Here is a 26,478-nt window from a genome sequence, read left to right on the forward strand (position 1 = left end):
CAGAACTGGCTGAGAAACCTCCCGAGCCTGGAGGAGATGGAACCACCATCTGCACCTCCCAGCACTCTGCCGTCATCCTCCCAGGGCTTCAGAGAGAACCTCCTAGCTGTGTGTTGCAGGTGCGAGGAGAGAGGTCCCACGGACAGCTTTGTTGTCCAGATGGAAGATTCAGTTCCCGGTGATCGACTCGAGATGGACACTGAGGATTTGCTTCAGCTCTGTGCAAACCCGTGTGCTCAGTGGACAGTCTGCACATCGGGGCTTCCTGAGCACGGCTTCTACATACACCTCTTTAGATAATAAACACAGAAGTTGTTGTTCTGTTACAAGATTGCCTCAGTTTTGCATCTGATTTAGCGGCGGGACACGTGTCGGTGCCAGGCTCGTTGATTCGTGGCTGCGCGGCCGATTGAGGCGATCCGGGGGTTCCTGGAGCACGGGGACTGGAGGAGAAGCGAGGAGAGCCGCCAGGAGGAGGCAGCTCTCGCGAGGGGGACGGTCTTGCCGGGAGGCGGAGACACAGCAACCGCGGGGGATTTAACTGTCCCCAGGGAGCGCGAGCGACCAGGGCAGCAAACAGGCAGCGATCAGATACATGAACGTGCAGCTGCTCGTTATATTGGACATATTCGAAGCCTTTTCTTCCTTTTTCTTCTTCCACCCCCGCGGAGGGCGCCTCCAGCTCCCGTGATGCCCCGCGCCGCCCGGTCACTGCAGCGTCTAACGCCTACAGCTCCCGTGATGCCCCGCGCCGCCCGGTCACCGCAGCGTCTAACGCCTCCAGCTCCCGTGATGCCCCGCGCTGCCCGGTCACCGCAGCGTCTAACGCCTCCAGCTCCCGTGATGCCCCGCGCCGCCCGGTCACCGCAGCGTCTAACGCCTCCAGCTCCCGTGATGCCCCGCGCTGCCCGGTCACCGCAGCGTCTAACGCCTACAGCTCCCGTGATGCCCCGCGCCGCCCGGTCACCGCAGCGTCTAACGCCTCCAGCTCCCGTGATGCCCCGCGCCGCCCGGTCACCGCAGCGTCTAACGCCTCCAGCTCCCGTGATGCCCCGCGCTGCCCGGTCACCGCAGCGTCTAACGCCTACAGCTCCCGTGATGCCCCGCGCCGCCCGGTCACCGCAGCGGCGAGCGCCTCCAGCTCCCGTGATGCCCCGCGCCGCCCGGTCACCGCAGCGGTGAGCACCTACAGGTCCCGTGATGCCCCGCGCCGCCCGGTCACCCCAGCGGCGAGCGCCTACAGCTCCCGTGATGCCCCGCGCCGCCCGGTCACTGCAGCGGCGGGCGCCTCCACGTCCCGTGATGCCCCGCGCCGCCCGGTCACCGCAGCGGCGAGCGCCTCCAGCTCCCGTGATGCCCCGCGCCGCCCGGTCACCCCCGCGGCGGGCGCCTCCAGCTCCCGTGATGCCCCGCGCGGCGGCGCTCGTGCCCGTGGTTGCTTCTCGCGCGATGGCGGCCGCGGCCGCGCTGGGCCGATGGGTGTGGGACGAGCTGGAGCTGCCGCCCCGCAGCCGCCCCTCACCAGCCGTCCTCAGCAGTCCGGGAACCCCCAAACCCCGAAGCCCGGCCCTGAGGGGGGGTGTTGCGGGACCTTTCGTCACTTGGGGGGGTTCTCAGGAGGGTTTGGGGTCCCCGGGGGTGAGCTGAGGGGTCGTGGGGGGGTTGGGGGTGATTTAAGGGCCTGTGGAGTCACTTTGGGGGGTCTCAGGAGGTTGTGGGGTTCCCTGGGGTGGGATGAAGGGTCCTGGGGCGGCTTTGGGGTGACTTTGGAGCTGATTTGGGGTCCCTTTGCGTCAAATTGGGGAGGTGTCAGGAGTTTTTGGGGTCTCCTGAGCTCAGACGAGGGATCTGAGGGGTATCTGGGGGACTTTTGGGTCATTTGGGGGCGGTCTGAGGAGGTGTTGTGTCCTTTTGGGATCGTTTTGGGGTGTCCCAGATGGTTCTGGGGTCATTTTGGGGAGTCTCGGGGGGTTTTGGGTTTCTTTGGGTCACTGTCAGGGGTCCCAGAGATTTTGGGGTCCCTTTGGGGGGGGTGTCAGGAGGCTTTGGGGTTCTCTTGGGTCTTTTTGGGGTCACCTTGGGGGGTCCCAAGAGGTTTTGGGGTTCCTTTTGGGAGTCTCAGGGGGCTCTGGGGTCACTTTGGGGACCCCCAGGAGCTTTTGGGTCCCCTGGGATGAGCTGAAGGATGTTTGAGGGGGTTGTGGGGGCGTTTGGGGTGACTTTGGGGGAGCTCAGAGGATTTGGGGAATTCCTTTGGAGCTTGGGAGGGTTTTGGGGTTCCCTGAGGGGGGTTTTGGGGTCCCCCTGACCCCCCCAAATCCCTCACTGCCCCCTTCCTCCAGGTTGTGCTCAGGGCCCGGAGCCCACGTCTGGGAGTTCGTCACCCACCACGTCCGGCACCAGAGGTGAGGGGACCCCAAAACCAGGGGTGAGGGACCCCAAAAACGGGCTGGGGACCCCCTCAAAAGCTGAGGGGGCACCCCACAGTGGCCAGGAGGGGTCTCCAGTCTTCTGGAGGGGTCTCTGAGGGGGGCTTTTGTCCCCAGAGGAACGTGAAAGTGATTTGAGGGAACCTGCTGTGGTATCCACTGCTGCCCCCAAGCTGGGGACCCCAAAACCCCCCTCAGGGACCCCAAATCCCCCCTCAGAGGCCCCCAACCCCCCCTGAGAGACCCCTAAAATCCATCAGAGATCCCTAAAACCCCCCAGAGGGACCCCAGAACCCCTCAGGGACCCCAAAACCCCTCAGGGACCCCCCAAAATCCTTCAGAGACCCCAAAGTCCATCAGAGGGACCCCAGAATGCATCAAGGGGTCCCCAAAACGCAACAGAGATCCCTCAAAATCCCTCAGAGGGACCCCAACACTCATCAGAGACCCCAAAATCTATCAGTGACCCCCAAAAGCTTCCCAGAGGGACCCCAAAGTCCATCAGAGACTCCTCCGGGGCCCCCCAAACCCTCTCAGAGTCCCTCCAAAATTGCTCAGAGCCCCCTAAAACCCCCCGAGCACCCCCAGAATTCCCTCAGGGTCCCGCCAAACCCCCTCGGAGCATCTCCCAGTTCCTTTAGGGTCCCTCCCATTTCTCAGACCCCCCTCATTCTCTCAGAGCCCCCCAAAGTCCACAGAGTCTTCCTAAAATCCCCCAGAGCGCCCCCAGACCTCCTCAGCCCCCTAAATCACCCCAGAGCGCCCCAAAACCCCTTAGAGAGGCCCCAAACTCGCCCAGACGCCTCCATGTTCCCCAAAACCTCCTCAGAGCCCCCTAAATCCCCCCAGAGCCCACCAAAACCCCTCAAGACGCCCCTAAAATCTTCCCAGGGCCCCCCCAAACCCGTCCCGCCCCCCCCAAACCAACTTAGAACCCCTCAAACCCCCACAGGCCTCCCTCCAAACTCACCCAGAACCCCCCCAAAAGCCCCCAGAGTCCTCCCCACAGCCCCCCAGACCCCCTCAGAGCTCCCTAAATCCCCTCAGACACACAAAAGCCCTCAGAGGACCCTCCAAGCCTTCCCAGAGCCCCCCAAAACCCTACAGTGACACCCCAAACCGTCTGAGAACTCCCCAAAGTCCCCCAGAGTCCTTCCAAGACCTCCCAGAGGCCCCCCAAACTCCCCCAGAACCCTCCAAACCCCCTCAGAGCACCCCAAAAGTCTTCCCAGCACCCCCCCTAAACCCCTCGTGCCCCCCCAAACCACCTCAGAACCCCCCAATCTCCCTCAGAGCCCCCCCCAAACTCACCCAGAACCCCGCTAAACCTCCTAAGAGCTACCCAAACTGCCCCAGAGTCCCCCCAAACCCCCTCAGAGCCCCCTAAATCCCACCAGAGCCTCCCCAAACTCACCCAGACATCCTCCAAAACCCCCCAGAGTCCCCTCCACAGCCCCCCAAACCTCCTCAGAGCTCCCCAAACTCCCCCAGAACCCCCCAAACCCCCTCAGAGCCTCCCCAAAAGTCTTCCCAGTGCCCCCCTAAACCCCTCGTGCCCCCCCAAACCACCTCAGAACCCCCCAATCTCCCTCAGAGCCCCCCCCAAACTCACCCAGAACCCCGCTAAACCTCCTAAGAGCTACCCAAACTGCCCCAGAGTCCCCCCAAACCCCCTCAGAGCCCCCTAAATCCCACCAGAGCCTCCCCAAACTCACCCAGACATCCTCCAAAACCCCCCAGAGTCCCCTCCACAGCCCCCCAAACCTCCTCAGAGCTCCCCAAACTCCCCCAGAGCCCCCTAAATTCCTCCAGAGCCTCCCCAAAGCACCTCAGAGCCCCTCAGACTCAACTAGAGGCCCCCTCAAACCCCCTCAGAGGCCCCCCAAACCCCCTCCACAGCCCCCCAAACCTCCTCAGAGCTCCCCAGACTCCCCCAGAGCCCCCCCAACTCCATTAGGGCCCCCCCAAGTCTCAGGGGGTGTGTGGGGGGGATCCCCCAAATCCTTCCCCTCTCCCTGTTTGCTGCTTGACTCGGGGTTCAGATACCAGAATCTGCAGAAGATGGAGGTGAGGGGGGGGGGTCCCCGAGTTTGGGGTGAGGATGGGGTGTCAGGGATGAACTTGGGGGGTCCTTGTGAGGAATTTGTTGGGTTTCTGGGGTTAATTTGGGAGGGGGGAGATCCTCAAACAGGGAGGGGGGGCTGGGGGGTGATTCTGGGGGAGAGCCAAGGGGTTGAGGGGAGGGAAAGGGGGTGCAGGGAGGTTTGGGGGATACCCCTGACCTTTGAGCTGCTGCAGGGGGAGGAGCCACCCCCCGGGGGGAGGAGCCTGGGGGGACCCTGAGCCGCCTGCGCCGGGAGCTGCTGGGGGGGGCCCTGGATGGGGTCTCAGAGGCAGCGCTGGAGCTGGGTGAGTGCACAGGGGGTCCCCGCGGGGCTTGGGAGGGGTCTGAGTGGGTTTTGGGGTTCCCTTGGGGCATTGAGGGGGTTTTGGGGGGATTTTGGGGTCCCCTTGTGGTACTTGGAGGGGTTTCAGGGGGTTTTGGGGTCCTCTTAGGGCATTGTGGGGGTTTTGGGGTCCCCTTGGGGTTTTAAGGAGGGGTTTGGGGAGATTTTGGGATTCCCTTGGGGCTTTGGGGAGGGACTTGGGGAGTTTTGGGGTCTCGTTGAGGCATTGAGAGTGAGTTTTGGGGCCCCTTTGGGGCATTGGAGGGACTTGAGGGGGGTTGGGATCTCTGGGGCATTGGAAAGGGGGAGTTGGGATGGTTTTGGGGTTCCCTTGCGAGGGTTTTGGGGGGGATTGGGGTCCCTTTTGGACTACTGGGTATGTTTGGGGTCCCCTTGGGGCATTGGGTATTTTAGGGTCCCCTTGGAGCTCCAGGGTGTGTTTGGGGTGTGCTTTGGGGGCTCCTGTGTGTGTAGGGGGTGCTTTGGGGGCTCCTGGGTGTGTGTGGGTTGTGTTTGGGGAGCTTTGGGGGCTCCTGGGTGTGTGTGGGTTGTGTTTGGGGTGCTTTGGGGGCTCCTGGGTGTGTCTGGGGTGTGTTTGGGGTGCTTTGGGGGCTCCTGTGTGTGGGGGAGGATGCTTTGGGCGCTCCTGTGTGTGTTTGGGGTGCTTACCTCCCATTGCTCCCAGTTACCTCCCAGTTACCTTCCAGTGCTCCCAGTTACCTCGCAGTTACCTCCCAGTTGCCTCCCAGTACTCCCCGGTCTGCCTTTGTGTCCGTAGCTCTCTCATAGTGTTTTCTTCGTCACGGAGTTGTGTTTGTAAGTCAGGGTTAACTAAGGACAAATAAAGTTGTGACGGGCCGGGCTGCAGCTCCTTGTCTACACCCATGGGGAGCGCTACTTGGGCAGGATCTGGTGGGGCAGGACCCACTGGGGTAGAATAAGGTGGCAACGGAGCAGTGGGCGACATCCTAACTCCTGGCACCTTTGTTGCACTCTGCTCGGGAGTTGTTACAGGAGCATCCTTTACATCAGTGGGCACCCAGGGTCCAGGCTCTATTTTCTCTCCTCCCCAGAATTCTCTTTCACTTTTACTGACTGGGTAGGAAGAGGGGGGCTCTGGCAAGCCGGGGATCAGTTTTTCAGTCACTCCCTCTTTTTCTTCCCCTGCTGATCGGACAACACGTACCACAGCTGCACTTATCTGAGCTTCCCCCTGCATTTGTTCTGGCGTGCGTTTCACAGTTCTCCACGTAGATGCAAGTTTCAAGCTGTCTTTGTTCCCATCCGTTACAGATTCCCAAAGTTGACGGTCAATTAGATCCCAAATTCCCAGATCATAGAGCTGGTCGGGTTTGCTCCATAACTCCTTGCGCCGACAGCACAGGAGTAAGGCCGCAAGGTCGTCCTGCAGTAGCTTAGTTTCAGTGTTTGTTGCTAATGGGAGCAGGCTCTGTGTAGCTGCTGTTCCAGTACTGATGCAGTAATTCCCATCCCGCCCAAAAAGGAGGCTTTTCTTTTCCCTTCTCGTGGGTACCCACTTCCCGTCCCTCGGACGGCCCGGCTTGCCTCTCGTCCCTCTCTCTGGTATCACGTCCGGCTCAGCAGATGCAGGGGTTCTTCTTCATTATGTGAGACGGGAGTGACCAGACACCAATATGATGTGCATCGACTCCGAATGTATTGTCACATAATCATCACTTATGTACTTTCCCAAACACTGTAACGTGCTACAGTCCATGGCAATTAGTTAACACTGAGGATCATGTGCTGTGCAGAAGGCCTCAAAGTCTCATTTTTGTAACAACTCAGACACCAACCTCATTGTGTTAAAACAGCATCCCTATTGTGCTTAAAACATCATCCTTATTGTGCTTAAAATATCACCCCATCTGTTCGGCCTTCAGTTACTTTCGCTCACACTAGACTAGGGTTACGCTTACCTTACATTTCCTTACCTTTATACATGTGTTGCAATTTGTTAGTCAGGTGCAAGCAATCACACAATGCTAAATTGCATGCTCTATTCAGTCTTCTAACAATGCTTAGTCTAATGCTCTGTCCTGTCTTCTTGCCCTGACCTTGTTTCTCTTACAATCTGCAGTTTTGGTTTCCCCCTTGCTCAGGCTCGCTGTCACATGGGCTCCCTTCCCTTCCCTTCCCTTCCCTTCCCTTCCCTTCCCTTCCCTTCCCTTCCCTTCCCTTCCCTTCCCTTCCCTTCCCTTCCCTTCCCTTCCCTTCCCTTCCCTTCCCTTCCCTTCCCTTCCCTTCCCTTCCCTTCCCTTCCCTTCCCTTCCCTTCCCTTCCCTTCCCTTCCGCCAAGGTGATTCAAAGACAAACTGCTGACTTTGGCTGTCTTTGTCTAACTCCATAACAGTCATTATAGCCCAGGGCCTGTGAGAAATGCAGATGTTGTTTTTGCAGAGTTAGAAGAGAAATGAAGACAAGGAATTGGGTTTTTTCCTGTTATCCATTTCTGTATAGTATCAGTCAGCGAACTGGCCTTGTCTGTTCCTGTGTAGTGTCAATCAGTGAACTGGCCCTGGGACTGTTATCTGTTTCTGTGTGGAGACTAACATCAGTTTCTTTGAAGTGTTCATCAGAGTTTAAATCTTAGGATTGTGGGGAGAATCCACGATAGGATACAAAAACCAGACATCCCCTGAGGGGATTGTAGGCGCCTTGTTGTAAGTCTTGGAGTACCTCATCAAGGGGGAAACAAGGGAGGGATAGGGAATAACAAGCCGAATGTTGTACCTGTCAGGTGTGCCTGCTAGCTAGGACACCCGCTCTTGCAAGAGCGCTTAATAAAAGTGCTTCACTGCAGAGTCTGACCCGAGCCTTTCGCGAGAAAGCTTCTTTTGTTTCTCACAGAGAAGACTGCGTTTTTGAGACATAGGGCTGAAACTCGCGTGTTCATTTAAATTAATGAGTAAAGATATTCTTGGAACTCTGTGACTCAAAGTTAAGAATAACTGTTAGACAGCAAGAAAATGACTGCTAGCTGGTCACAGCATTCTGGTGGTAGTGAGTGTGAAATGTGTTCCCTTGTTTCGTGTCAATGTGGATCAACGAATATGGATGATAATTTTTGGTAGCTTTGTTTGTTCTTGTGTAACTTGCTCTTGCTTTTCGTAACGGCAGCTTGACGGGTGTCTTGGAAGACTAGCTTGAACCAGGTTTTGATAAGGAGGATGTTTCTGCTTCTTGTAACGGCAGCTTGGCAGATGTTTTGGGGAGATCAGCTTGAACCAGTTTTGCAGAGATATGCACACGGAGGTGTCCTGGGGGACACCGTGAGGAAGACTACTGACTTCCTCCAACGACCACCTAAAGAGGGTGAAAAAGACCCCCGAGATGGAACAAAGCATGCGCGAGAAGGAGAGGACCCCTTCCCAGAAATGATCCACATTTTTCAGCCCCTTCGAGGAAAAGCCATGAATACGTATAAGGCCTATCCTACTTAATGCAAACTCGGGGTGTGACGGGGGTGCGTCCTGATAGAGCAGAGGCTCTCGGCGCACCCAGCACTGTTTGCTTGCTCTTATTCATCCAATAAATTCCTAAACTCAACCGGAATCCTATTCGGGGATACATCATTTATCACAGTGAGTATCCCAGATGCGTTCCTTCATTCTCCCTGTCTTGAATGCATGGGAGGCTGGGCCAATTCAGTGATAATGCAAATAATGCAACAGCAATGGAAAGTAATGAAATCATTCATACCTCTCAACTGGTTTCTACATCACTGTTAAGGTACTATGATTAAAAATTTCCTGCCTTCCAATGTATAAAACAAGTCTACCTTTGTGTACGTGAATATAGGTCTCCCTACTTTCTTTAGGGTTTTTATAGGCTTGTGCAGTTGGGGAAGGCAAATACCTAAGAGTCTGGAAATATCAGGGCTTTGTTTAGGCAGCTAAGTAGATGAACACCACATGCTTAATATTACACCGCCTCTTTAGAAAAAATTCTGCCTCCTGATATCTAGAGTAACGTTGAGAGATGGTAATCAAATAATTTCTACACTGCTTTCACCAAGAAACTTTTATTCTGAGAGATATCAGGAAAAAAAATTGAAGATGAACATCTGGAGAAACCCGAGGTCAACCATTAGGGTTTTGGAGCCGAGGATATCGAGGATCAGAAGCCCACTGCACCCCAACTGAAAAAGAAATACTAGCAGCGTACGAGGGACTTCGAGCTGCTTCAGAAGTCATTGGCACAGAAGCTCATCTCCTCTTGGCACCACGTCTGCCTGTGCTACACTGGATGTTCAGAGGGAAAACCCCTTCTGTGCATCACGCAACCAGCGCTACATGGAGTAAGTGGATGGCGTTGATGACACAACCATCTCGGCTGGGGAAATCTAATCGCCCAGGAATCCTGGAAGAGATCATGGACTGGCCAGAAGGCAGAGACTTTGGAGCATTGCCTGAGGAAGTAGCTCGTGCCCAAGAGGCACCACCAGACAATGAACTATCAGAAGATGAGAGACACTATGCTTTGTTTACTGATGGATCCTGCCGCGTGGTAGGAAACCATCGTAAGTGGAAAGCTGCTGTGTGGAGTCCCACACAATGAGTTGCTGAGGCCACTGAAGGAGAAGGTGAGTCGAGTCAGTTTGCTGAAGTGAAAGCCATCCAACTTGCTCTAAAGAGCGCAGGATGAGAGAAGTGGCCAGTACTCTATACTGACTCCTGGATGGGTGCTAATGCCCTATGGGGATGGCTACAGCAATGGAAGAAGACCAACTGGCAGCGCAGGGGTAAACCCATCTGTCTGCTGCATTGTGGCGAGACATTGCTGCTCGGGTGGAAACCATGACTTTGAGAGAACGTCATGTCCATGCTCATGTGCCCAAAAGCTGTGCCACTGAAGAACGATCGAACAATCAACAGGTAGACAGAGCTGCCAAAATTGAAGTAGCTCGGGTAGACCTAGACTGGGAGCGTAAAGGTGAGCTATTTATAGCTCGATGGGCCCATGAAACATCAGGACATCTGGGGAGAGATGCAACATAGAGATGGGTTCCTGATCGAGGAGTGAACTTGACCATAGAAGCCACTACACAGGTCACCCACAAATGTGAAACGTGCTGCAATCAAGTGACCCACAGGGATCAAGTCTTCCTGGAACAGAGGTCGATGGCTGGCTTTTCAGTATGGTGAGGCAAATTGACTGTGTTGGACCACTACCAGAAACACAGCAAGTGTTATATACTCACCACACTGGAAGCAACTACCGGTTGGTTGGAAACATCCCCTGTAAACCCTGCCACTGCCCGAAATACTGTCTTGGGCCTTGAAAGGCAAGTTTTGTGGCCACACGGCACTCCAGAGAGAATTGAATCAGATAATGGGACTCATTTCTGAAATAAAGTCCTGGGCAAAGAAACACGGCATTGAGTGGAGATACCACATCCCCTGTCACCCACAAGCCTCTGGAAAGATTGAAAGGTATAACGGATTGCTAAAGACCATGTTGAGAACACTGGGCAACGGGGCAAGGGAACAGTGGGATAAAAATGTAGCAGGAGCCACTTGGGTGGTTAACAGCAGAGGCTCAACTAACCGTACTGGTCCTGCCCAAACAAAACCCCTGCACACTGTAGGGGGAGAGAAGGTCCCTGTAGTGCACCTAGGGAAATGGCTGGGGAAGGCAGGATGGGTTGCACCTCCCATGGGAGAGGGCAAACCATTTTGCTTGCCAGAGAGAAAGCTGCCCAACGTCCCTCCAGCTCCCTTTGTGTGCTCTGGGCTCCAGACTCTCCTCGTGTGCCCTCAGCGGAACAGTGGCCACAGTGTCCCAGGAGGGTCAAGGAGTCTCCATTACTCTCCAGCCTCTTGGCACCCTTTAGTGGCATTGTCCCAGCCTCTGAGAGTGGCAGAGAGGGCTGTAGGGGAGGAGAGAACCTGGCAACCTCCAGGCTGTTGTGCAGGGGTAACCGGAGGCATCCGTGTTTGAGGCATCGAGCCCTGAGACCCTCAAGGTAGGGTTTTCAGTCCAAAGATGGGAGGGTCTCTGGTGGGATGAAACTATTTCTTCTGACTTGTCTTTCCTCTGCATCTAAATACTGTGCTTTTCTTTGTCTTTCCTCTGCATCTAAATACTGTGTAAAGGTGTCTGCCCACGTTAAAAGGCAGATGATTCTGAAGGTCTGTCATGAAACCGTGCGCAGGCTCCTGTGCGTTATTGCCACCCTTCAGTACAGCCCAGTCACCCCTCAGTGGGAATCACCTCTTGGTAACAGTTTCTGGGGACTGCTTAGTACGTGCTGCTCTTTCCCATGTGGACTGCAGGAGCACCTTAATGTCTGAGTGCTAAAGCTGGTCAGAGGAAAAAGTCAGGGCTGTGAATATCTCAGGCCCCAACTTCTGTGAGCAGCACAGGTGAGAAATGGCAAAATACCAGCCTTCAGCTGTCTGTAACGTGTCTCAGCCTCATCTCAACCCATTAGCGAATGCACAAACCCGCGTGGGGAGAGATGGCAGCAGGTGGGAAGGGCTGCACACGGCCCTGCGAGGGGAGGGACAGGGCCAACTGAGGCTCCCATTACAGCCCCACACACCCCTTGTGACACAAGCAGGGGGGGCCCTAAGGGGGGCGCTCCTGGACACGCCAATGGCTGTGGCCTGGGCTGTGAGGTCACAGAGCCCAGCGGTTCCACATCGTGCTGTGCTGAGCTGAGCCACAGCCACCACTCAGAACTGCCAGCAGCAGCAGCAGCAACAGCAGCAGCAGCAGCGGCAGCACCATGGTGCAAGCACGGGGAGCTGTGACCCCCATGAACGTCCTTATACTCCTGTTCCTGCTGGCCCTGGGAGCCCAGGAAGCCCAGACTGCTCCGTGTCGACCACGGCAATCAGGTGAGTGGGCAGGCGATGGCCAGCAGCAAGAGCTTGGGGTGGCAGCGGGGCTGGGGCCGTGGTGGGACCAGGGGAGCAGTGGGGCCGGGCTGTGCCAGGAGATCAACAGCCACTCCATGAATCAGCAGAAGTCACGTCCCTGCAGTGAGGCACAGGAGGTCAGAGCCCACGTGGGAGAATGTTCTGGGGTAAAAACTCCCCCTTGGAGCAGTGCAAGGGTCAGAAACCATCCCCAGAGCAATCTCTGAACTGCCGTGTCCAGGAGCAGCCTTAGCCAGGGCAAGAGCTGCAGGACAAGGCCTGGTAAGAGCCCCCAGGAGCAATTCTCCCCTTGACTGTGTCTCTGCGCTGCCTCTGGCTTTCAGTCTAGGGAACGGCCTTCCTTGGGAGATGTTTCCTGGGGAACGGGAGCATTCCTGCTCCAGACCTGCAGTGCTGTCCTTGGGTAAAGCCAGGTCTCCAACACACAGCCCCAGCCCACAAGTGGGGGAACAGAGTGGGGAAAGTCCATGGCCTGGAAACGGTACTTGCAGAGCTTCCAAGCCCTGAAGGTCTTGAAAGAGGGAAATCACAATCCATAATACAAACGTTCTTGACTGCAGCTGTGCCTGAAGGCAACGGCCACTCCATGTCTCAACCAGATCGTTTCCAAGAACACCAGGGGAAACCCACTGGTCTTTCCCTTCAAAGAACAAGCATCTGGGGTTTAATGTTCCGTTCACATGAAGGGGAACTTGATATTCTCATGGTCAGTGCTCCTCACATGCCTAAGAGCCAATTGGGAATGGAGAGCCGAGTGCCATGGAGCCATGGAGTGCCAGTGCTGCCTTGTCATAGCATTTTGCTTCTTCCCTGGAGAGCTGCCGGTTCCAAGCCCAAATGTGAGCCAGGGCTCTCCTGTGGGTGTGGGGATACAGCTCTGCACAGTGTGGGCTACACCATGGTGTGAGCCCCTCGCCCGTTGGGCTGTTCTGCTGTCGGGTTATTGTCCCAATGTGTGACGGACACTTCTCCTGGGTGTTTGATTGCAGCTGTGACTCCAAACCTGGAGATGAATCCCGTGCAGGAACACACCGTGTATCCCACTGGTGAGTGGTTTGTCTTGAGTGACTTCACAGACTAAAGACGCGTTTTCTGTATTTAGTTACTTGAAGTATTTATTTTTTCTTCTTTGAAGGTCCTCAAACAGCCAAGGAGAAACTGGAAAACGAAACATCTCCCCAGCAGTCCTTAGAAATCCTGAATGAAATTATGGAGGACCTGGACAAAGCAGTAAAAGGTTAGTAAATATCACCCCAAAACAGGAGCCTTGGGAAGCTGAGGCTTTAGATCTGGGCATGGACATGCTGTGGCTGGCACACACAGGAAGGTTTTTGTCTGTCTGGGGGGACTTTGGGCTCTTCACTGCCAGCTGTGAATGTGCCTAGAGTGTGGCTGAAAGAGGCCGGGCTCTAACGGTCTCTTCTGCTTGCTGTGGGATGGCCGAGGCATGACAGGAAGCGCCTGTCCAAAAGCCTCCTCCCCAAGCTGATTTTACTGCAGCCTCTTCCTGTCCCTTCTGAAGGAAGGAAGCTGCTACCGTTTTTGCAGTGGGCCAAACGTGCCCTCGGTGGAATGTGGACAAGATGAGCTCCAGTCTCCGAGTCTCTCAGCAGCTCAGGCGGTGCTGTCCACCACTACACTGGAAAGTGTCTCTTGCTGCAGTGTTTCCCCATGCATGACACGTTGTTTGGACAAGGTGCTCCCTGAAGAGCTTGGCATTTGTTTATAAGTGCTAGGAAAATACTTTGTGTCCTGCAGAAGCCGTGTTCCTGATGCAGAAAGGTTACTTGCAATTAACCCGACCTTCCCTTTGGTCTACAGACATGAACTGTTCAGAGGAAGAAAAGGCACCTGGTCAGGAAGGAAGCAGTCAGGCTGTGGGTGTGCAAGGTATGACTGTCCCTCAGGCACCAGCCTCATCACTCAGAGTCACAGGGGGGCTTTGGGCTCTTGCCCTGGTGCCACCGCTGCACGTGGTGTCAGCAGCCAGACTCCCAGTGCTCGTGCCCGTGTGCCCGTGTTCTGAAAGCAGCCAGGAAGGTCCAATTCAGGACGCCTGTCACCTCTGGGCTGGGGAGCTTCTTGCCATCTCGGGAATGCAGCCATCTGCCCCCTGCTTGGCACATGATGGGCAATGTGTCCAGAGCCCCCAGAGTGCCGAGGCACGAGGAGGGAGGTGTCATTCCTGTGAAAAGAGGCCCAAAGGGATGCCCTGAAGATCCCCTTGGTCTATTGACTGTGGAGGGAGAGCTGAGGGTGACCCTCCCCTATACAGAAAGAGCAGGCTGGGCCAGGTAGTGTGTGGCCCCTCCAGGAAGATGCAGAAGGCAGGTGCCGTGCAGGGAGGTGCAGGAGTTTGGGGCTGTTGTTGGAGGCTTTTCCAGGGAACAGTGGGACTGAATCAAGGCCAGAGGATATGAAACTGTCCCTAGAGCTCAATACTCCACTGCCCGGACCCGAGGCAGCCTTTCCTGGGCCAGAACTGCAGGGCGGGGCTGGGGAAGTGCCCCCTGGAGCAGTTCTCCCCCTACTCCCAGCTGGGCTCTGCAACTCTCCAGCTGGGTCCTGGCTCTCAGCCTCAGGGACATCCAGCACTAGAAGATGGTCCCTCAAAAAGAAGGCAGCATTCCTGCTCCAGCCCTGCAGCGCTTTCCTTGGGCAGACCCGGGTCCCCAACATACAGGCAGAGCCCAAAGTCAGGGGCAATCTCTCACTGCTCAGTGGGCTCCTCTATGAGGTTGCAAATGACCTTATTTACTGCCACTTCTCTATGGTGGGCTTCTTCCGTGAACAGAAGAGCTTCTAAGACTCAGATCAAAAGTAATTTCACTAGATCTTTCCTTGGCCAGTGCTCAGACGTACAGAAGATCAGAGAGGGAATGGGGGGGCTCGGTGGGGTCCTGGGGGCTCTGCCTTGTAAAGCTCTTTGCCAACCTCTCCCTGCTGTGCTGCCCCCAGTGCCTGATGCAAAGCCAGTGGGCTCCCTGGGTGTGAGGTCAGAGCTGCTGTTTATCTCCAGGGAGTGCTTCCTACACACAGCACCGTGCACAGATTGCGTTGGGCGAGCATGGCCCAGGCTCCCAGGACCTGCAGGGTGCTCCTGAGTGGGGGTGAAGAGACGAATGCCACGGAACATTGTCGTCTCTTCACGACATTTGCTTCCCTGGAGAGCTGCCGGCTCCAAGCCCAAACGCGAGCCATGGTTCTTTGGTAAACCTGTGGCAAACGGTTCTCCTGGGTGCTTGGTTGCAGATGCGGCTCCAGCTCCTGAGAGGGATCCTGTGCCGAGGCCCACCGTGCATCCCAGCGGTGAGTGCTCTGGCTTGAGTGACCTCAACCACTTAAACACTCAGTTTCCATATTTATTTCTCTGAGAAATGTAACTTAATACTTTCTGTAAGATCTTTAAAGAGGCAAGAAAAAGCAGAAACAGGAAAATCTTCCCAGCTGTCTTCAAGCCCTAGGAAACCCTGCAGGAACTGGACAGAGATGGGTTGTGTCTGTGTTGCTCACGGGGCGGCTGGTCAAAGCGCTGTGCTCCCACGTGTGGTCTCCATCTGGTCTCATGAGTGGCGCTCAGTGGGACCACTTGTCCTCACGGGTCAGAGACAGCCTCCGTGCAGCAGCAGGGAGAAGCCTCAGGGAGGGAAGGGGGCTGAGTGCCAAAGAGATGGTGCCCAAATGTGAAGGTGTGCCAAGGAGGAGCAAAGCCATGACACCAGGGAAACTGGATGGCGGCCAGCCCATAGGGTACACAAAGCTGAGAGGAGAAGGTCCAGAGTGCTTTGACTTGGTTTCTGGAGTTTGCCCTGTTTCTGCTGAAACCAAGGCACTGTCTCAGCCCCGGTGTATTGACGTCTTCAGAGATGCTGAGAAAGGGAGGAAGAACACTTCCTGGCCATGCCAGCCCTGCCAGCAGTGCGCAGGACACACTAACGTGCAGAACTGTTCCTCCAGGTGCGGACAGCGAGAGAAACACAAAGGCTGGTGATCCTCAGGATGTCCAGAAGTATTGGATAATGAGCCTTGTGATCACCCTGTGCTGCGTGCTGCTTGGGATGCTTCTGTGCAGTGGGATGTGTCTGCGCAGGCACAGAAAGCAGTGAGTTGTTTGAAGAGTCTTTTTGTCAATCTTCTGTATGAGAGGGGCGCTGTTGGCCGTGAAACATTCAGAGGTGGGACATTCTGGGGTGCCCAGTTCGTTCCTGGCCAGACTGGGCTGAGCTTTCTGCTGACAGATGATTGAAGTGGCCTCTCAATTCAAGGGATCCCCTTCTTTCTGTGGCAGGTGTTAGTTGAAAGGGACCCTGCCTTGACGAGAGCAGACACAGGCACAGATGTGGGCAGGGCAAGGTCAGAGACCAGACAGAACACGAGCTGGCGTGGGCAGAGACAGTGACTTGCCCAGGTGACATCTCCCCAGCAGGGAACCTGTCAGCAGCAACCGCCCCGCGAGCTGATGCCGTAAATGCCCGATGTTCACCTCGGCCAAGGGGTCCCAGCAACTCAGGCTGTGCTGAGGAACCTTCCCAGTTGTGGGCCCGGCTGTGGAGAAAGGCAGTCAGCGTGTCCCTTCTGCACGCCAGCGCTGCCAGCATGGACCTGCACATGCTGGGGTCAGGGCTCCTTCCCGGCACATGCAGAGCAGGCAGGTCAGGATGGTCTGGGCTGAGAGGGGATAGCCATGGGTACATGAGCACATCCGCAGCTGAGGGGTGTGGGGCACCCCATTTCTGCAGAACCTCTCTGTGCTCGCAGGCAAGTGCCCAAACCCCACCGTGTGCTCAGCTCTGCCCAGCACCCCTTCTCCCACTCAGCACCAGAGCTGCAGCAGGGCCTCAGCTGCTTCCTCTCTCCACAGGAACCTCTCTGCAGCTTCAGGAGCCCGGGCCAAGACCAGGATCTGCCTTTCTGGACCACTCAGTCATCCTGCACAGTCCAGAAACCCTGAGAGCTGGGTCCCACAGCAGGAAACATTGACTGTGCCTGGAGATCTGGAGAGACTAATCCAGACCCACACAACAGTGTCCCACACCGGCCCAGAGCCCTGCCCAGCCAGCCCAGCTCCTGTACTCCCATCCCAGAGCCTACAGCTGCCCATCTCAGACAACCAGCTGCTGCAGGAGCCGCTCATCGACCACCGGACCAGCGGGAATGTGGCAGCACCTCCCTGTCACTTCTCAGCTTCAGGATGCAGCCGTGAGAGCAGCAGCGACTTAGTGTGCCCAAGCAGCCCTCCTGCACGGCCCAGAGCCCCTGAGAGCTGGGTCCCACAGCAGACGGAACTGCCAGTGCCTGGAAAAACACTCCAGCTGCCACAGAGCCCTGTGACAGTGATCCTCACCAGCCCAGAGCCCTGCCCGGCCAGCCCAGCTCATCTGTCCCCACTCCAGAGCCCCCAGCGGCCTGTTTCAGACAACTGCTTTGTGCAGAACTGGCTGAGAAACCTCCCGAGCCTGGAGGAGATGGAACCACCATCTGCACCTCCCAGCACTCTGCCGTCATCCTCCCAGGGCTTCAGAGAGAACCTCCTAGCTGTGTGTTGCAGGTGCGAGGAGAGAGGTCCCACGGACAGCTTTGTTGTCCAGATGGAAGATTCAGTTCCCGGTGATCGACTCGAGATGGACACTGAGGATTTGCTTCAGCTCTGTGCAAACCCGTGTGCTCAGTGGACAGTCTGCACATCGGGGCTTCCTGAGCACGGCTTCTACATACACCTCTTTAGATAATAAACACAGAAGTTGTTGTTCTGTTACAAGATTGCCTCAGTTTTGCATCTGATTTAGCGGCGGGACACGTGTCGGTGCCAGGCTCGTTGATTCGTGGCTGCGCGGCCGATTGAGGCGATCCGGGGGTTCCTGGAGCACGGGGACTGGAGGAGAAGCGAGGAGAGCCGCCAGGAGGAGGCAGCTCTCGCGAGGGGGACGGTCTTGCCGGGAGGCGGAGACACAGCAACCGCGGGGGATTTAACTGTCCCCAGGGAGCGCGAGCGACCAGGGCAGCAAACAGGCAGCGATCAGATACATGAACGTGCAGCTGCTCGTTATATTGGACATATTCGAAGCCTTTTCTTCCTTTTTCTTCTTCCACCCCCGCGGAGGGCGCCTCCAGCTCCCGTGATGCCCCGCGCCGCCCGGTCACTGCAGCGTCTAACGCCTACAGCTCCCGTGATGCCCCGCGCCGCCCGGTCACCGCAGCGTCTAACGCCTCCAGCTCCCGTGATGCCCCGCGCTGCCCGGTCACCGCAGCGTCTAACGCCTCCAGCTCCCGTGATGCCCCGCGCCGCCCGGTCACCGCAGCGTCTAACGCCTCCAGCTCCCGTGATGCCCCGCGCTGCCCGGTCACCGCAGCGTCTAACGCCTACAGCTCCCGTGATGCCCCGCGCCGCCCGGTCACCGCAGCGTCTAACGCCTCCAGCTCCCGTGATGCCCCGCGCCGCCCGGTCACCGCAGCGTCTAACGCCTCCAGCTCCCGTGATGCCCCGCGCTGCCCGGTCACCGCAGCGTCTAACGCCTACAGCTCCCGTGATGCCCCGCGCCGCCCGTCACCGCAGCGGCGAGCGCCTACAGCTCCCGTGATGCCCTGCGCCCGCCCGGTCACCGCAGCGGTGAGCACCTACAGGTCCCGTGATGCCCCGCGCCGCCCGGTCACCCCAGCGGCGAGCGCCTACAGCTCCCGTGATGCCCCGCGCCGCCCGGTCACTGCAGCGGCGGGCGCCTCCACGTCCCGTGATGCCCCGCGCCGCCCGGTCACCGCAGCGGCGAGCGCCTCCAGCTCCCGTGATGCCCCGCGCCGCCCGGTCACCCCCGCGGCGGGCGCCTCCAGCTCCCGTGATGCCCCGCGCGGCGGCGCTCGTGCCCGTGGGTTGCTTCTCGCGCGATGGCGGCCGCGGCCGCGCTGGGCCGATGGGTGTGGGACGAGCTGGAGCTGCCGCCCCGCAGCCGCCCCTCACCAGCCGTCCTCAGCAGTCCGGGAACCCCCAAACCCCGAAGCCCGGCCCTGAGGGGGGGGTGTTGCGGGACCTTTCGTCACTTGGGGGGGGTTCTCAGGAGGGTTTGGGGTCCCCGGGGGTGAGCTGAGGGGTCGTGGGGGGGGTTGGGGGTGATTTAAGGGCCTGTGGAGTCACTTTGGGGGGTCTCAGGAGGTTGTGGGGTTCCCTGGGGCGGGATGAAGGGTCCTGGGGCGGCTTTGGGGGTGACTTTGGAGCTGATTTGGGGTCCCTTTGCGTCAAATTGGGGAGGTGTCAGGAGTTTTTGGGGTCTCCTGAGCTCAGACGAGGGATCTGAGGGGTATCTGGGGGACTTTTGGGTCATTTGGGGGCGGTCTGAGGAGGTGTTGTGTCCTTTTGGGATCGTTTTGGGGTGTCCCAGATGGTTCTGGGGTCATTTTGGGGAGTCTCGGGGGGTTTTGGGTTTCTTTGGGTCACTGTCAGGGGTCCCAGAGATTTTGGGGTCCCTTTGGGGGGGTGTCAGGAGGCTTTGGGGTTCTCTTGGGTCTTTTTGGGGTCACCTTGGGGGGTCCCAAGAGGTTTTGGGGTTCCTTTTGGGAGTCTCAGGGGGCTCTGGGGTCACTTTGGGGACCCCCAGGAGCTTTTGGGTCCCCTGGGATGAGCTGAAGGATGTTTGAGGGGGTTGTGGGGGCGTTTGGGGTGACTTTGGGGGAGCTCAGAGGATTTGGGGAATTCCTTTGGAGCTTGGAGGGTTTTGGGGTTCCCTGAGGGGGTTTTGGGGTCCCCCTGACCCCCCAAATCCCTCACTGCCCCCCTTCCTCCAGGTGGTGCTCAGGGCCCGGAGCCCACGTCTGGGAGTTCGTCACCCACCACGTCCGGCACCAGAGGTGAGGGGACCCCAAAACCAGGGGTGAGGGACCCCAAAAACGGGCTGGGGGACCCCCTCAAAAGCTGAGGGGGCACCCCACAGTGGCCAGGAGGGGTCTCCAGTCTTCTGGAGGGGTCTCTGAGGGGGGCTTTTGTCCCCAGAGGAACGTGAAAGTGATTTGAGGGAACCTGCTGTGGTATCCACTGCTGCCCCCAAGCTGGGGGACCCCAAAACCCCCCTCAGGGACCCCAAATCCCCCCTCAGAGGCCCCCCAACCCCCCCTGAGAGACCCCTAAAATCCATCAGAGATCCCTAAAACCCCCCAGAGGGACCCCAGAACCCCTCAGGGACCCCAAAACCCCTCAGGACCCCCCAAAATCCTTCAGAGACCCCAAAGTCCATCAGAGGGACCCCAGAATGCATCAAGGGGTCCCCAAAACGCAACAGAGATCCCTCAAAATCCCTCAGAGGGACCCCAAAACTCATCAGAGACCCCAAAATCTATCAGTGACCCCCAAAAAGCTTCCCAGAGGGACCCCAAAGTCCATCAGAGACTCCTCCGGGGCCCCCCAAAACCCTCTCAGAGTCCCTCCAAAATTGCTCAGAGCCCCCTAAAACCCCCCGAGCACCCCCAGAATTCCCTCAGGGTCCCGCCAAACCCCCTCGGAGCATCTCCCAGTTCCTTTAGGGTCCCTCCCATTTCTCAGACCCCCCTCATTCTCTCAGAGCCCCCCAAAGTCCACAGAGTCTTCCTAAAATCCCCCAGAGCGCCCCCAGACCTCCTCAGCCCCCTAAATCACCCCAGAGCGCCCCAAAACCCCTTAGAGAGGCCCCAAACTCGCCCAGACGCCTCCATGTTCCCCAAAACCTCCTCAGAGCCCCCTAAATCCCCCAGAGCCCACCAAAACCCCTCAAGACGCCCCTAAAATCTTCCCAGGGCCCCCCCAAACCCGTCCCGCCCCCCCCAAACCAACTTAGAACCCCTCAAACCCCCACAGGCCTCCCTCCAAACTCACCAGAACCCCCCCAAAAGCCCCCAGAGTCCTCCCCACAGCCCCCCAGACCCCCTCAGAGCTCCCTAAATCCCCTCAGACACACAAAAGCCCTCAGAGGACCCTCCAAGCCTTCCAGAGCCCCCCAAAAACCCTACAGTGACACCCCAAACCGTCTGAGAACTCCCCAAAGTCCCCAGAGTCCTTCCAAGACCTCCCAGAGGCCCCCCAAACTCCCCCAGAACCCTCCAAACCCCCTCAGAGCACCCCAAAAGTCTTCCCAGCACCCCCCCTAAACCCCTCGTGCCCCCCAAACCACCTCAGAACCCCCCAATCTCCCTCAGAGCCCCCCCCAAACTCACCCAGAACCCCCGCTAAACCTCCTAAGAGCTACCCAAACTGCCCCAGAGACCCAAACCCCCTCAGAGCCCCCTAAATCCCACCAGAGCCTCCCCAAACTCACCCAGACATCCTCCAAAACCCCCCAGAGTCCCCTCCACAGCCCCCCAAACCTCCTCAGAGCTCCCCAAACTCCCCCAGAACCCCCCAAACCCCCTCAGAGCCTCCCCAAAAGTCTTCCCAGTGCCCCCCTAAACCCCTCGTGCCCCCCCAAACCACCTCAGAACCCCCCAATCTCCCTCAGAGCCCCCCCCAAACTCACCCAGAACCCCGCTAAACCTCCTAAGAGCTACCCAAACTGCCCCAGAGTCCCCCCAAACCCCCTCAGAGCCCCCTAAATCCCACCAGAGCCTCCCCAAACTCACCCAGACATCCTCCAAAACCCCCCAGAGTCCCCTCCACAGCCCCCCAAACCTCCTCAGAGCTCCCCAAACTCCCCCAGAGCCCCCTAAATTCCTCCAGAGCCTCCCCAAAGCACCTCAGAGCCCCTCAGACTCAACTAGAGGCCCCCTCAAACCCCCTCAGAGGCCCCCCAAACCCCCTCCACAGCCCCCCAAACCTCCTCAGAGCTCCCCAGACTCCCCCAGAGTCCCCCCAACTCCATTAGGGCCCCCCCAAGTCTCAGGGGGTGTGTGGGGGGGATCCCCCAAATCCTTCCCCTCTCCCTGTTTGCTGCTTGACTCGGGGTTCAGATACCAGAATCTGCAGAAGATGGAGGTGAGGGGGGGGGGTCCCCGAGTTTGGGGTGAGGATGGGGTGTCAGGGATGAACTTGGGGGGTCCTTGTGAGGAATTTGTTGGGTTTCTGGGGTTAATTTGGGAGGGGGGAGATCCTCAAACAGGGAGGGGGGGCTGGGGGGTGATTCTGGGGGAGAGCCAAGGGGTTGAGGGGAGGGAAAGGGGGTGCAGGGAGGTTTGGGGGATACCCCTGACCTTTGAGCTGCTGCAGGGGGAGGAGCCACCCCCCGGGGGGAGGAGCCTGGGGGGACCCTGAGCCGCCTGCGCCGGGAGCTGCTGGGGGGGGCCCTGGATGGGGTCTCAGAGGCAGCGCTGGAGCTGGGTGAGTGCACAGGGGGTCCCCGCGGGGCTTGGGAGGGGTCTGAGTGGGTTTTGGGGTTCCCTTGGGGCATTGAGGGGGTTTTGGGGGGATTTTGGGGTCCCCTTGTGGTACTTGGAGGGGTTTCAGGGGGTTTTGGGGTCCTCTTAGGGCATTGTGGGGGTTTTGGGGTCCCCTTGGGGTTTTAAGGAGGGGTTTGGGGAGATTTTGGGATTCCCTTGGGGCTTTGGGGAGGGACTTGGGGAGTTTTGGGGTCTCGTTGAGGCATTGAGAGTGAGTTTTGGGGCCCCTTTGGGGCATTGGAGGGACTTGAGGGGGGTTGGGATCTCTGGGGCATTGGAAAGGGGGAGTTGGGATGGTTTTGGGGTTCCCTTGCGAGGGTTTTGGGGGGGATTGGGGTCCCTTTTGGACTACTGGGTATGTTTGGGGTCCCCTTGGGGCATTGGGTATTTTAGGGTCCCCTTGGAGCTCCAGGGTGTGTTTGGGGTGTGCTTTGGGGGCTCCTGTGTGTGTAGGGGGTGCTTTGGGGGCTCCTGGGTGTGTGTGGGTTGTGTTTGGGGAGCTTTGGGGGCTCCTGGGTGTGTGTGGGTTGTGTTTGGGGTGCTTTGGGGGCTCCTGGGTGTGTCTGGGGTGTGTTTGGGGTGCTTTGGGGGCTCCTGTGTGTGGGGGAGGATGCTTTGGGCGCTCCTGTGTGTGTTTGGGGTGCTTACCTCCCATTGCTCCCAGTTACCTCCCAGTTACCTTCCAGTGCTCCCAGTTACCTCGCAGTTACCTCCCAGTTGCCTCCCAGTACTCCCCGGTCTGCCTTTGTGTCCGTAGCTCTCTCATAGTGTTTTCTTCGTCACGGAGTTGTGTTTGTAAGTCAGGGTTAACTAAGGACAAATAAAGTTGTGACGGGCCGGGCTGCAGCTCCTTGTCTACACCCATGGGGAGCGCTACTTGGGCAGGATCTGGTGGGGCAGGACCCACTGGGGTAGAATAAGGTGGCAACGGAGCAGTGGGCGACATCCTAACTCCTGGCACCTTTGTTGCACTCTGCTCGGGAGTTGTTACAGGAGCATCCTTTACATCAGTGGGCACCCAGGGTCCAGGCTCTATTTTCTCTCCTCCCCAGAATTCTCTTTCACTTTTACTGACTGGGTAGGAAGAGGGGGGCTCTGGCAAGCCGGGGATCAGTTTTTCAGTCACTCCCTCTTTTTCTTCCCCTGCTGATCGGACAACACGTACCACAGCTGCACTTATCTGAGCTTCCCCCTGCATTTGTTCTGGCGTGCGTTTCACAGTTCTCCACGTAGATGCAAGTTTCAAGCTGTCTTTGTTCCCATCCGTTACAGATTCCCAAAGTTGACGGTCAATTAGATCCCAAATTCCCAGATCATAGAGCTGGTCGGGTTTGCTCCATAACTCCTTGCGCCGACAGCACAGGAGTAAGGCCGCAAGGTCGTCCTGCAGTAGCTTAGTTTCAGTGTTTGTTGCTAATGGGAGCAGGCTCTGTGTAGCTGCTGTTCCAGTACTGATGCAGTAATTCCCATCCCGCCCAAAAAGGAGGCTTTTCTTTTCCCTTCTCGTGGGTACCCACTTCCCGTCCCTCGGACGGCCCGGCTTGCCTCTCGTCCCTCTCTCTGGTATCACGTCCGGCTCAGCAGATGCAGGGGTTCTTCTTCATTATGTGAGACGGGAGTGACCAGACACCAATATGATGTGCATCGACTCCGAATGTATTGTCACATAATCATCACTTATGTACTTTCCCAAACACTGTAACGTGCTACAGTCCATGGCAATTAGTTAACACTGAGGATCATGTGCTGTGCAGAAGGCCTCAAAGTCTCATTTTTGTAACAACTCAGACACCAACCTCATTGTGTTAAAACAGCATCCCTATTGTGCTTAAAACATCATCCTTATTGTGCTTAAAATATCACCCCATCTGTTCGGCCTTCAGTTACTTTCGCTCACACTAGACTAGGGTTACGCTTACCTTACATTTCCTTACCTTTATACATGTGTTGCAATTTGTTAGTCAGGTGCAAGCAATCACACAATGCTAAATTGCATGCTCTATTCAGTCTTCTAACAATGCTTAGTCTAATGCTCTGTCCTGTCTTCTTGCCCTGACCTTGTTTCTCTTACAATCTGCAGTTTTGGTTTCCCCCTTGCTCAGGCTCGCTGTCACATGGGCTCCCTTCCCTTCCCTTCCCTTCCCTTCCCTTCCCTTCCCTTCCCTTCCCTTCCCTTCCCTTCCCTTCCCTTCCCTTCCCTTCCCTTCCCTTCCCTTCCCTTCCCTTCCCTTCCCTTCCCTTCCCTTCCCTTCCCTTCCCTTCCCTTCCCTTCCCTTCCCTTCCCTTCCCTTCCCTTCCCTTCCCTTCCCTTCCGCCAAGGTGATTCAAAGACAAACTGCTGACTTTGGCTGTCTTTGTCTAACTCCATAACAGTCATTATAGCCCAGGGCCTGTGAGAAATGCAGATGTTGTTTTTGCAGAGTTAGAAGAGAAATGAAGACAAGGAATTGGGTTTTTTCCTGTTATCCATTTCTGTATAGTATCAGTCAGCGAACTGGCCTTGTCTGTTCCTGTGTAGTGTCAATCAGTGAACTGGCCCTGGGACTGTTATCTGTTTCTGTGTGGAGACTAACATCAGTTTCTTTGAAGTGTTCATCAGAGTTTAAATCTTAGGATTGTGGGGAGAATCCACGATAGGATACAAAAACCAGACATCCCCTGAGGGGATTGTAGGCGCCTTGTTGTAAGTCTTGGAGTACCTCATCAAGGGGGAAACAAGGGAGGGATAGGGAATAACAAGCCGAATGTTGTACCTGTCAGGTGTGCCTGCTAGCTAGGACACCCGCTCTTGCAAGAGCGCTTAATAAAAGTGCTTCACTGCAGAGTCTGACCCGAGCCTTTCGCGAGAAAGCTTCTTTTGTTTCTCACAGAGAAGACTGCGTTTTTGAGACATAGGGCTGAAACTCGCGTGTTCATTTAAATTAATGAGTAAAGATATTCTTGGAACTCTGTGACTCAAAGTTAAGAATAACTGTTAGACAGCAAGAAAATGACTGCTAGCTGGTCACAGCATTCTGGTGGTAGTGAGTGTGAAATGTGTTCCCTTGTTTCGTGTCAATGTGGATCAACGAATATGGATGATAATTTTTGGTAGCTTTGTTTGTTCTTGTGTAACTTGCTCTTGCTTTTCGTAACGGCAGCTTGACGGGTGTCTTGGAAGACTAGCTTGAACCAGGTTTTGATAAGGAGGATGTTTCTGCTTCTTGTAACGGCAGCTTGGCAGATGTTTTGGGGAGATCAGCTTGAACCAGTTTTGCAGAGATATGCACACGGAGGTGTCCTGGGGGACACCGTGAGGAAGACTACTGACTTCCTCCAACGACCACCTAAAGAGGGTGAAAAAGACCCCCGAGATGGAACAAAGCATGCGCGAGAAGGAGAGGACCCCTTCCCAGAAATGATCCACATTTTTCAGCCCCTTCGAGGAAAAGCCATGAATACGTATAAGGCCTATCCTACTTAATGCAAACTCGGGGTGTGACGGGGGTGCGTCCTGATAGAGCAGAGGCTCTCGGCGCACCCAGCACTGTTTGCTTGCTCTTATTCATCCAATAAATTCCTAAACTCAACCGGAATCCTATTCGGGGATACATCATTTATCACAGTGAGTATCCCAGATGCGTTCCTTCATTCTCCCTGTCTTGAATGCATGGGAGGCTGGGCCAATTCAGTGATAATGCAAATAATGCAACAGCAATGGAAAGTAATGAAATCATTCATACCTCTCAACTGGTTTCTACATCACTGTTAAGGTACTATGATTAAAAATTTCCTGCCTTCCAATGTATAAAACAAGTCTACCTTTGTGTACGTGAATATAGGTCTCCCTACTTTCTTTAGGGTTTTTATAGGCTTGTGCAGTTGGGGAAGGCAAATACCTAAGAGTCTGGAAATATCAGGGCTTTGTTTAGGCAGCTAAGTAGATGAACACCACATGCTTAATATTACACCGCCTCTTTAGAAAAAATTCTGCCTCCTGATATCTAGAGTAACGTTGAGAGATGGTAATCAAATAATTTCTACACTGCTTTCACCAAGAAACTTTTATTCTGAGAGATATCAGGAAAAAAAATTGAAGATGAACATCTGGAGAAACCCGAGGTCAACCATTAGGGTTTTGGAGCCGAGGATATCGAGGATCAGAAGCCCACTGCACCCCAACTGAAAAAGAAATACTAGCAGCGTACGAGGGACTTCGAGCTGCTTCAGAAGTCATTGGCACAGAAGCTCATCTCCTCTTGGCACCACGTCTGCCTGTGCTACACTGGATGTTCAGAGGGAAAACCCCTTCTGTGCATCACGCAACCAGCGCTACATGGAGTAAGTGGATGGCGTTGATGACACAACCATCTCGGCTGGGGAAATCTA

Source organism: Colius striatus, unplaced genomic scaffold, assembly GCF_028858725.1.
Source record: "Colius striatus isolate bColStr4 unplaced genomic scaffold, bColStr4.1.hap1 scaffold_44, whole genome shotgun sequence".
In the NCBI taxonomy this organism is placed as follows: domain Eukaryota; kingdom Metazoa; phylum Chordata; class Aves; order Coliiformes; family Coliidae; genus Colius; species Colius striatus.